Source organism: Thamnophis sirtalis, unplaced genomic scaffold (assembly GCF_051295495.1).
Source record: "Thamnophis sirtalis isolate CommonGarterSnake01/CBP01778 unplaced genomic scaffold, rThaSir2_p1.2 scaffold_3, whole genome shotgun sequence".
Classification (NCBI taxonomy): domain Eukaryota; kingdom Metazoa; phylum Chordata; class Lepidosauria; order Squamata; family Natricidae; genus Thamnophis; species Thamnophis sirtalis.
Genome location: NW_028261383.1, coordinates 103752795 through 103761720, shown reverse-complemented (window position 1 = coordinate 103761720; position 8926 = coordinate 103752795). Strand labels below are relative to the sequence as shown.

Here is an 8926-nt window from a genome sequence, read left to right as displayed (position 1 = left end):
TTTTTTTTTGTTTTCCCAAAATGTGATGTCAGAAATACGACATCAACTGATAGTAGAACATGATAACCAAAGAGCCCACAGAAAAGTCAAAGTAGCAAAAACATTTGGGGAACAATCCCACATTAGTGTTTTTATACTGATGCTAGCAGTTTCAAATTGTTCCCAAATGCATGTTGTGTTGTCATATTAGTAGGTCTGTAAAGTACAAGGATATAAAAAAAACCTAAACATTCATCAGTAAATGAATGGCAAAAATACATTTAAATAACATTAATCATTTACAAGCAGTGTTTAGGTTTTCACCAAAATATTTCTCCCCTGCCTTTGGTCAGTGGTATCATTGGTGATAAAATGGCAGTAATAAGCTAACTAATATTTGTTATGATCAACAGAAAATTACCAACACAACGCTGCCACTATAATAGTGGCATTTTGCAATTTTAAGTAAAAAGTAAAAAAAATTCAAGTTAAAAGCAAGGAATGAGTGAATTAGGATGGTTTGAATGATTTCTACACAGGTAACGGATGTTGTGTCTGGAAGCAAAAATGGAAAGTCTCGTGTAGCATACTGTAAAAGATTATTTTGTGGGGTAATCTTTTGTGTATTATAGTAGATTTAAAATGCGGGCATAAAGAAAGGAAAGGAAACCAGTAATAAATGGCTATCATTAGATACAAACTGTGGGGAAAAACCTGGGAACTGCTTCCTAGAATAGTATGCCTTTGTGACAAAGTAAGCATGATGACCCATAAAGCAAATTCCTCAAAACTAAAAACCACCTCCATGGAATCACTGTGAGTTATGATGTCAATTTCTCCAAATTGTTTGATCCTGTGGACATGCTATTGTCCACCTGCCTGAAATATTAGGAATGACCCTGAGACAGAGAATTTAATCAGGGAGGCGTCCAGAAAGGCATGATGTGTAAACTGAGGTAATATCAATTGTTGTGATAGAAAAGGAGCAATATTCTTTCACTTCTAAGGTTGGACCTGAATCCCGTTCTACAGGATAGAACACATCTTGACAGCACACAGGATATAGTAATGTGTATCAGTGTTTCACTGACAAGAAACAGTGATCCCAATATTTTCAAACTTTATTTAAATGTCACAGGGAAAATATGCAGAAAATCCGGCATGTCAATTTTTTTTAAAATCGGGACAAGTAAGAAGGAAACAAAGAAAATGAAGTGTCCAAAACTCTTGAGATTAATCATTTGGGGTTCCACATCATAATTTGTTTATTTAAGAAATTTATTTGCTGCCCATCTTGTATCCAATGACTCTTGGTGGCTATAATAATATATCTTGAAGGTAAATTACAAGTCAAACACTATCATCAGTCCTAAGAGGATAGCCACACAAATAATAGGCAGTGTTAAGGAAGCTATGACTTTAGATTCCTTTAGACTAGAGATGGGCACCTGAGAGTCTATGGTCATATGTAATGACCATACTTTACTTGTGCCTTGAAACTCCTAAGGCTATTTCCATCAAAATTTAAGCAGGAAAGTTCTGAATTTCAAAAGCATATTTTTGAGTAGGTGGGCTGATGGATTTACTGGAAGAAAGGGTAGCAATTTGATTTCTAGAACCTTCTATCCCCATTTCCACTCTTATTCTCCCTCAAAAACAGACAAACAAAAGCAGGTAAAAGAAATGCAGCATGCCTCTTCCACTAACACTACTACTTCACCCGATATCTTTTTCAAAGCCCCACAGAAGGTGGGAAATTTTAATTCCCCCGTTCTGTTTTATGGAAAATGGATGCCTTGCTCAAAAAAAAAAAAAAAGAGAACAAAATGAAAAGCTTCAAATTCAGAGGTCGTAATCATTTCAGTATTAGTTGCTGGGAAACACTAGCGTGAAAGCATTATTTCATTCTGTTTTACTAGTGAGCTTCACAAAAGCATCAAGTTGGTCTCCATGAAAGCAATAGGTGGTGAGATTGGCCTATTGATCCAGTGCTTGTTATGTTCTTACCCTTGGACCTTAGCTACTCAGTGCTGGAGGCAGGAAAATAGCCTACACAGCCTAGATTGCACTTCCAATATTAAGTCTTTGACCTTCAAACGTAGTGGTGGAAAGGGTTTGTTATTCACGTTGAGTTAAAATGCAATAATCTCAGGAGCTTTTGTTTTGTTCCTGTAGTCTTAAGAATTGCTTGCTTTAGCCTTGAAAGTATAGAATATTTGTGATGGAAAGTGAATCATAAAGGAAAAACATTCCTGGAAGGCTGACTATGTTTTACGTTTCTGAAGTTTTAAATAACAGATAGGAGCTCTTTTGTGTAAGATCAACGAAAGTTACAGTATATGCGTATACAGGGTGAAATTATGTGTACTAAATCAGAATAAATGTGAACTTTTCTTTTATTGTTTTGTTTATTTGTACTTTTTAATGAAAGAGATTTTGTTCCGTGCAAATTTTATTTCAGCCAGTGAATCCAGTGTGGCTGATTGGATAGGCAGCCACCATCTTGTAATGCTCTTCGGAGAGCAAAATGCCTTGCTCTAGCTCTGAGATAAATGATACCTCTCCCATGTTTGAGGAGAGAAATTTAAAACGTGCACATCTATGGTTAGGAAACATGAGCCCATGTATGGTAGGGTCTGTCTCAGAGTGATTTAATTACTGGCATGATGAAAAAGCCATGAAAGGGATAAAGCTTACATGAGCAGCTCTCTCTATCAGCAGTTTCTTTTCTTTGGTATTGTTCTTCGGCTAATGAGGACAGCTAGCTAAATCCCAGACAAAGACTCTCAGCTGACCTTGATGCTTACATCTTTTCTTCTTCAAAGTAAGACACAAAACCTATCACAGCACAGGATTTCTTTTATGTGTGGACTTGAACTATAAGCAGGAAAAATATTCCTAGATTAAAACTGAACGTAGATTTACTTTTTGATCACTGGAAGATTATGATCTGTCTGGTTTGAATTCCTCTGACATTGCTCTTTGTGTGTGAATGTGTGTGTGTGTTTGTGTGTGTGTGTGTTCATCTTGGCCCCCTCTATGGAGAAAAAAGTGAAAAGTTATTCTGTTAGTAATGGATCTCTTGATAACCAATGATAATCATGATCACTTTATTACTAAAATAAGTGTGATCGTATGGTATTGTTCTGCTAGATAGGAATGATATTAAGAGAAATTAGTAGCCAAAAAGAAGCAGCCAGAACAAAATGTCTGATCTCTCAATTAAGCTAATTTTCACAGTGGCTCTCCCATCCTTTCTCCAAGCAAGGAAACATTAATCACTGTATAGTGAAGATAAGAGATTTGCATGAGTTCCAAGATGTAACCAGAAAGAGAAATTAAGGGACTCATTTCCAAGCCTGATCTCAATATAAATAGCATACACAGCTTGCATGTTCTGTACAATATAATTAATCTACTAAATGTCCCTATCTCTATTTTGAATTCCTAGCTTTGGGGCCAGAACAGACTGAATTTCCTTTGAAAACATGGGACTAATAAAGGAATGTTGAGAAATCAGTATGGATTACTATGGCCTTTATTAATTTTTTCTTAGAAACACAGGCATTTCAAAATAGTAAATATCCATAGTCAAGTCCTGGAAGTTGAATTTGGAAGTTGACTATTCTTCACAACTTTATGACTTTCCCACGTGTTGAGCATGAACTCCCCATATTTACCTGGTAACTATTGGGATTATGGGAATTGAATTTCAACCGATTTGGAGGATGTCAACTGAGGTTCCTTGTCCTTAAAGGTAAGGACATGGTACTCATCTCCATTTCTAGGCCAAGGGAGGCAGCATTGTCTGAAGACATTTTCTGTGGTAATGTGAGCAGCATGTCTATACCCCAAAGGTGCATGGAATGCTGTAAACCTCCTACCAAAGTGATACCTATTAATCTACTCATATTTGTGTGCTTTTGAACTGCTAGGTGGGTAAGAAATGGGGCAGGAACGAGAGCTCACCCTGTTGCATGGCACTCGGGTCTCAAAGCTCATATGTTTAACTGTTGAGCCATTACACCCCCTGCCCTCTTGTCCCTGAGTCTACCAAAATAAAAATTGTAAGGAAAGTAAACTACTGTTCCTTGGTAAGGAATTCTATAGTCCATGAGCATCTACCAAGGAGGACCTCCTTCATGTTCCCATTAAATATACGGTATGTCTGTTAGGAGTAAGTGAAACACTTCTTCAAAAGATCTCAAATGTATTGAGAAAATGTTTTTTTTCAAATAGTTGAAATAATAGTATTTTGAATTGTACCCAAGGGTGATTAGTCCAATTCTCCTATTGTTGGCCTTATTCATAGTATATAGGCAAAACTGTTTACTTGATTTGGCAACTAACATGGGAATGCTCATAGTCCCCAGTCAATTACCACTAAGTTCAAGACCCGTGAAAGTCCACAGCTCATATTTTTTACATTAAAAAGATAAATATATTTGCATCCAGAGAAGTTGACTACATACTGGGTGCAGATTAGCGTGACCCGACAAAAGCGCACCCGACAACAGCGTGCTGACAAAACCGCGTCAATAAAACCGCGACATCGATAGCGCGCCCACAAAGGCGCGCCCACAAAAGAGCGCCAACAGAAGCACCATTACGGTTAAGGTAAGGGTTAGGGTAAGGGTAAGGGTTAGGTTTAGGGTTAGGTTCAGGGTTAGGTTTAGGGTTAGGTTTAGGGTTAGTTTCAGGGTTAGGTTTAGGGTTAGGTTTAGGGTTAGGTTCGGGGTTAGGTTTAGGGTTAGGTTCAGGGTTAGGTTTAGGGTTAGGTTCGGGGTTAGGTTTAGGGTTAGGTTCAGGTTTAGGTTCAGGGTTAGGCTTAGGGTTAGGTTCAGGGTTAGGTTCAGGGTTAGGTTCAGGGTTAGGTTTAGGGTTAGGTTTGGGGTTAGGTTCGGGGTTAGGTTTAGGGTTAGGTTCAGGGTTAGGTTCAGGGTTAGGTTTAGGGTTAGGTTTAGGGTTAGGTTAGGGTTACCTTTAGGGCTAGGTTAAGAGCACGCTTCTGTCAGTGCACTGTTGGCGCGCTTCTGTCCTCATTCTTCGGCGTGATTTTGAACTCGCGCTTTTGTCCCCACGGTTTTGTCAGCGCACTTTTGCCGGACGCGCATTTGTTGGTGAACCCAGATTAGAGGTTTAGAACCCATTGGATAGCCATTTGTTTGGGGTAGGTTGAAGATCCATGTCTGGCAAGGATTTGGCTAAAAAAAGTCTCCAAATCTCTTTCTGCCTCTATGGTTCTAGTGGGCTTCTGAAGATCTGTCAGCAGAATCTATCAAGTTTGCTGTCCTATCTTATAGGTTCTGAGCTGAGGCTGATACAGATTAATAGAGGTGGAAACGACCTTATAGGTCATCTAGTTCAACTCCCTGCCCAAGCAGACCCTACACCAGCGATGGCGAACCTTTTTTTGGCTCATGGGCCATAAGGAGGGAGCGCAGGGGAGGTCGTGCACGGGCATGCTGCACCCATAATGCAATGTATGACCTCCCCAGTGTGCATGCGCACATGAGAGGCACTCCCCCCCATTTTTTGCATGCTCTTTTTGCCCTCCCCAGGCTATAGAGGCTTTATAGGAGCCTGGGGAGGGTGAAAACAGCCTCCCCGCCCCCCGAAGGCCCTCCGGAGGCTTCAGGGACCTTCAGTGGGCTTCCCTGAAGCCTCCAGAGAACTAAAAATGACCCTACAAGAAAATCGGAACTCACTTCCAGTTTGCTTGTAGGGCCGGTTTAAGCCCTCCGGAGGCTTCAGGGAAGCCTCCTGAAGGTCTCTGAAGCCTCCGGAGGGCTTAAATCGACCCTACGAGCAAACCGGAAGTCCATTCCTGAATTTCCGGTTTGCCCATAGGGCCAGTTTTTTGCACTCCAGAGGCTTCAGGAAAAGTCAGGCTACACATTGAACAGGAGGAGAGGTCTTACAGGAGAAAACTTTAAGCGACTAAGGTCTGCATTAGCCTTATTCTCGTGCAGCTTCTTTTGCTTTTAGTAGAGAACCAGTATGCCTAATCATTAAAGACAGATATAGGGCAGATTTCTTTTACAACTTTCAATACTTGCAAATTTAAGAAGCCAGCTGCAAGAATTTAAACTGAACAGGCGGCACTGGAAGCTGTCACTCATGCTAACAACTGACGATCAACAGGCTCATCAATGAATGCCTGGGTGCCTGAATTTCAAAAGGCAAACTGATTATAGGTTATCATCATTTAGCTAGGAAAATTAGAACAGATATGAAAGAGAGAAAGGGAGGTGGTTATGTTTGGCAGAAGCATCCAGACCAGGCCCATTGCAATGGAGCCTTGTCCTACTACATTTTGGACAGAAAACAGTATTTTAACAAACAGTCTTTAACAGTCTTTTTTGGAATTCCCCTTCAGCCTGTATGTTTCATTTTGTTTCTACACAGTTGCAATAAGACAAGGGCTATAAAGATAGTAATCTCCTAAACATTACCTTATTAAGTATTCTTAGAAACTAGAAGGCATGGCCCTATCAGGTCATGGAACAAGATTTTAGCTTTCAGTGAGCTAATAGAGGGAACATTACATTTTTCATTTCATTTTAGAAATCAAGTTACTAATTATAGAAGAGATTTAATAGCAGCGTTTATTTGTATTTCTGCTAGCATTAGCCCATCATAAAAATGGTCTGGATGAGTGATTTGAGTAAGTCGAGGAGGAGGGCTAAAAGAGATAAGTACAAAAGTCTCCTGAAAAGTAAACGTAGAGTTGCACTGCACTAAGAGAGATCATGACTACAATTTCCTACCCATATATAAAGATGGGATATTCCTATGATTATCACTTTCTTTGTACTAAGGACTTTTATTATACAGAAACTATGTGGACATAAATGCTGCTGTCTAGTTTCCAACCTAGTGTCCTCCAGATGTGTTCACCTGTATCACCCAGCAGCACAAGAGAGATTGGTTTCAGCTAAAGCTGGTGTCCTTCAGATGTCTTATATTAACTCTCTCATTCTAATGTATGTTGCACCATACTTGACTAGCACCTGTGTTGATTTCCCTGTTCCTTTTGTTGCACTGCTTTGATCTATGCAGCTAGTAACATTCTGCATCTTGAGGTCACATCTCTGAGCCAATCTCAACAAAACAAGTGATTGGAGGCCAGAGGCACCTGGCTTGACTCTGTGGAAGTACCCTCAGCTTGGAAGACAATGCAAAAGAGAAATGTGATTTGAAGCTATTTTCTGAAGGATAGGTCTATTTTGTGTCTTCTTTCTGGAACAATTAAAAAACTGGTGGAAATATTTGTCCATCTGTTGTATAGGATCATTGCATGTCTCATCAAATGAAGTGGAGACATTCTGCTAATCTTTTACTGACTTTGCCACGTTCCCCAACCCAACGTGGAAGCAATTTATTCCTTGTTTGCTCTTTCAGGTAAAATATAACATCTTCCATTTTCTCCCAACACAGGTCTTGGCTTATGGATGATCCAAGATACCTGATCCCAAAATCTTGATGGCAATGCACTCAGGTATCTTCTGTGGGCCATGTGAAGTTGTTGGAAGCATGTCCTTCCCCTCCAGTCAACTGATGCTTCCCATCACAACCATTTGGACTTGGACTGCAAGGAGACCCAGACATCTGACTGACTTGTATGCCTGACTTGTGCTTCACAAAGCATGGTTCAGACTTTTGGTGGGCTACTGTATTTATGCACATCCTTTGGATTTACTACACATATGTTTAGTAGTTTACTAAAAAGGCTTTTTGTGTGGGGGGGAAACAGCTGTCAAATAATTTAAATAGAGAAAAACATCTGTTGCTGGTTCTTTCCAAAATTAGTGCATTATAGGTTTTCTGTGCTTCTGGAATGGCATCATTTTGTTCACTCATTGAGAATTTTCCAGTACAATGGAAAGATTTGGAAATATCCACAATGGAGGAAGATGACAAAATTAGCAGAAATGGTAAAATTAGCTCATTTGATTGGAGAAATATCAACAGCCACATTTGTCAGTGACTGGATACAGCTTAAGGACTTTTGCTGAAGAAAAAAAGAGAGAGAGAAATGAACTTGTGATTTATGGTTTCGAAGATTAGAAAGGGCAGCTTATAGAAAGAAGGAAATTATGATGTAACTTTGGAGAAAGAAGGCAGAATATATTTATAACCATTGCTAAAAAGATTGAAAGCCTTTTCTTTTCTCTTTCTTTTTTCTTTCCTTTCTTACTTATTAACTATTCCTCCTTATTTTATTTGTTTCTTTTTAATATTTTTGTTCTTTTTAATTTGTATTTGATAAAAAATATATTTTAAAAAGATTTTTTCCAGGTGTATCCAGCTGTGATTCTGTTCTATTAGCACTGGGGCTGCCTGGCAGACCTATCTGGTGCATTTGGAAGAGGGTGAAATTGACAGCAGTCCTTCCAATTTCCCCTTCTAGCCCTATATGCACAGCGGCCCTTCTGACAAGTCCGCAAGTTGGAGGATGGGTCAGGGTGAAGCCAATGCAGTTCTTTCATTGCACCTCCCAGACTCTTTCATGCTTCATTCCCTGCCTATTTTCTGCTTGTCTGCCCAACAAGCTATCAGTTAGCCTTTTTATAGATATAAATCTATTAGTCTACCAAAAGATGTGCATGTTTAGAATTAATCTGACTTTCAGGTTATCAGTGTCACAGTGGTGGGTTTCAAATTTTTTTAGAACCTATTCTGTAGGTGTGGTCTGTTTTGTGGGAATGGCTTGGTGGTCATGTGACCAGGTGGGAGTGGCTTGGCAGTCATGTGACCGGGTGAGAATGGCTTGGCAGTCATGTGACCAGGTGGGAGTGGCTTGGCAGGCATGTGACCAGGTGGGAGTGGCCAAGTCGATGTCACTGACTTCTTTGCCCCAATGAATGATCTACAAAAAGAAGATATAAAAAAGGAAATGTATTATTTTGTGTACTTACTACTTAAATAAGATTAAAATAAGTAC

The 8926-nt window shown here is 39.6% G+C and overlaps 1 long non-coding RNA gene across 1 annotated transcript in view; it reads left to right on the top strand.

Moving 5' to 3' along the window:
* Positions 1-8720, top strand: part of LOC148048087 (uncharacterized) — a 33532-nt gene extending 24812 nt beyond the window's left edge. The window contains exon 3 of the long non-coding RNA XR_015695973.1: positions 7420-8720. This is a non-coding gene — a long non-coding RNA (uncharacterized LOC148048087). The remainder of the gene's footprint in view (positions 1-7419) is intronic.
* Positions 8721-8926: the final 206 nt, after the last annotated feature.